Source organism: Tripterygium wilfordii, chromosome 5, assembly GCF_013401445.1.
Source record: "Tripterygium wilfordii isolate XIE 37 chromosome 5, ASM1340144v1, whole genome shotgun sequence".
In the NCBI taxonomy this organism is placed as follows: domain Eukaryota; kingdom Viridiplantae; phylum Streptophyta; class Magnoliopsida; order Celastrales; family Celastraceae; genus Tripterygium; species Tripterygium wilfordii.
Window position 1 is genome coordinate 10,099,944 of NC_052236.1, and position 3,634 is coordinate 10,103,577.

Sequence of the window (3,634 nt, forward strand, 5' to 3'; positions counted from 1 at the left end):
ACGGCATCCATATTTTTCACGTGTTGTTTTAAGGCATATGATTTCCTTGGAATCACAAATTAAGTGGAACTGCCTAGGGGCTCTGCTTGAACAAATGAAATCAATAGACTTTTTTTTTTAGCTACCATTCAATCTAACATGCTAGTTCTTTGGACATGTGAATGAGCGTAAACTCGGGTTATTAGAACAGTTTGTACCATGTTGACAACACGTAAGATTGGGTTAAAGCTCATGCGGTCAAGGGTCAAGAAGTGAGAAAAGCCCATGAACCAGGATTCCATGGAGAAATATCACACCTGATTGGTTCGAACACTCTCGACCTCGGGCACCATAAACCTTAAGTTCGGAGAGATAACCAATTATATTATCGACAAGTGGTTAAGTCATCGTATGCTTTTAAGTCAATACTCAATGTAGAATACAATGTCAACTCAAAGAGGAATGTTTAGGAGACAAAATTAACCATGAAAATTAGATTCCTTGAAAATATTGCACGTTATTAAGAACGTACATGACAAAATATTCCACTCAAAGGACCTTTTTTTTTGGTAAACCAATATTCACTCAGTCCAACATTTTCTTTGGACAACTGAGTGAGTGCAAACCTTGAATCTCAGAACAATCTGCACAACGCTGGTGACAGACAAGACCGTGAAATCCATGTGAATAGAGGTCTGAAAGTGGGACAAGCCCATGGAATCAAGATAAGCCCACAAAATCATAATTGCAAGAAAATATCTCAACTTCCTGGTTAATTGGTTCAATTCCTGACCTCGGATACTGAAAATATTAAATCCAAAGAGATAACCAACTGAACTATCGCGTGCTTTAAGTCATTGTAGCCCTTTTAAGTCAATGCACAAAGTAGAATACAATGTCAACTCAAAGAGAAATGTTTAGGAAATAAAATTAACCGCGAAAATTAGATTCCCTGCAAATATTGTACGTTATTAAGAAAGTACATGACAAAATATTCCACTAAAGCATGTGCAAAAAATGATGTCAATACACTTTTTTTTGGGTAAATCAATAACCACTCAGTCCAACATTTTATTTGGACAAATGAGTGAGCGTAAACCTTGAATTGTCAAAACAGTCCACACCACGTTGATAATAGATAAAACTGTGAAATCCATGTGAGTAGGGATTCAGAAGTGGAACAAGCCCATGGAATCAGGATAAACCCACAAAATCATAATTCCACAAGGAGAGATAACCAATGAAGCTATCGCGAGAGATAACCAATTAAGCTATCGCGTGCTCTGAGTCATTGTAGGCCTTTAAGTCAATACACAATGTAGAATACAATGTCAACTCAAAGAGGAATGCTTAGGAGACAATATTAATCACGAAGTCAAATTCCCTGCTAATATTGCACGTTATTCAGAACGTACACATGACAAAATATTCCACTTAAAGCATGTGCAAAAGATGATTATATGGGGGTATTGGGTTGTGTTATTCTTGACCAAATACAGTTGCATTCCCCATCGAAATCAATTAAACTCTCAAGTTGACAACTTGACATAGAAAATTGTGTTGTATGGGGATCATGGAGTGCGAGTACTCTCTTCTTCATCCTTAAAAATTCTTTGTTAAGACCCACCATTCCCTCTCATATCTCAATGAGACAACAATCTCTACATTTAAGATTTAATTTTATACTTGTTTGTGTGTACATAAGTGATCGGTATCACAGTAAATGGAATCTCAGTCATTGAAATGACTGACATGTCACTATCTGATTCAATCATCAGATTTTGTGAAACCTCTACACTACATCACTAGGATCTTATTTACTGAGATCTCTAATATATATATTTTTTTGTGTAATGGTTGACCTAGAGACCATCAAGTTTTATATATAACGCACCCATAAAGTATTTAAAACTTTATCACTTTCTACCGTCCAGCTTTTCTTCATTGTTTTTGGTGCATCATACACACTAAAAAATATAGTAACATAAAAGGAGCACCTATGGCTATAAGGTCCAAAGCACCTCTAGAGTCCGGATAGAACAAATTCCCAGAGAGATTCGGGTGGCAAGCATTTCCAGTTGCTCTGAGCCTATAGCTGGATAGTGGGCATGATCCACCGGGACATTTATTACGACCTTCTCAATGGCGCGTCTGAATGGTTCTTACCTCTTTTTATAGACGAGGGTCATTGCAGTAGAAGTCAATGTAGTTTCACAGCAATTATAATCACAGACTTCCAATTTCCTTATCAAATTCAAAGAAAAATATGTATGAAACTCACACTGATAAATAGACGAGACATATGTGATTAATACTACAGGAGCCCTAATCCGTTATCCTTGTATACGACAACGCGAGAGAATGATATGAGGATCAGAACCAGTATCAAGCCAACTAGTAAGATCTTAGAAGTTAGAAATAGCAATCGAAGTTCCAAATCTTACACTCTTTTTTTTCTTGGGTAACAAAATACAAGCTTCAAAATTGAGAATATGGTTAACAGACCCAGACGCTGATGATGTGGCATGGACTAAAAAGTTTGGACCCAATCACCCAAATCATCATTTGGGCCTCACCCACAGAAAAGATCTACAGCCCAGTCCAGAAGAATTACTCACAAGAACGTCTCTATACAGTTTCAGGTGCCAGTGCCAGACAGTGCCACTGTAGAAAATCCTTTCAACATAGTAATGTGATTAAACCTGAAAATAATTTATTTATTTTTTTTATAAATCCTGGTTATGAATTAATGAGTTGAATTCAATTTCGATACAAACTTTATAGGATTGTAGTTGTTGAATAAAGCACATGAAATAACTTGAGCAATTTGCCATTTATCATGTTTCTTTTCATTTTTAATCTTTTTCCTTTAAAGAAGAACAATATATGGTGTAGCTCAATTATTCAACGACGGAGTAATAACTCAGTTGGTTATATCTCTAAACTTAAAAGTAATGACGTAAAGGTCATAAACAAGGGTGGAATTAGTTATGAGGGACTATACTAGGCTAGTAGGTTGTAGCCCCCTAATTTTTTTAAAATAACTATATAGTCTACTATATAGTACTACTACTACATATTTTTGTATACTACTACTAAATATATATATATATATATATATATATTTATTTATTTATTTATTTATTTATGTCTATGTTTGTATACATATTTTTTTGTGATATATATATATATATATTATTAGTATTCTTTAGCAAGTGTATATATATATTTTTTTGTATATTAGACTATTTGAAAAGTTCATTTTACTTATTATCTAATGGTAATGAACAATACATAACAATAGTAATCTTGAAATTATACATTTTATTATTGTTCATATTAGACAACAATGCATAACAATACATATGTGTTCTAGTTATACATTTATATATTATTTCATCTTAATTTTAATATGTATTTGTATTAACATTTTGGGTTACTTTATGATATCAAATATTAAGATGAATGTTTATCAATAATATCATTTCAATAAGTTGTACTATTGTAAAATAAGCCCCGCTAACTTTTTTTCACACAAAACCCACCCCACCATCAAGTCCTAGTACCGCCCCTGGTCGTAAGTTCAACCCAATCATGAGTTTTTTTCCTGTGGGAGAGGTTGGGAGTTTCATTTCATGATCATATGACATTTTAT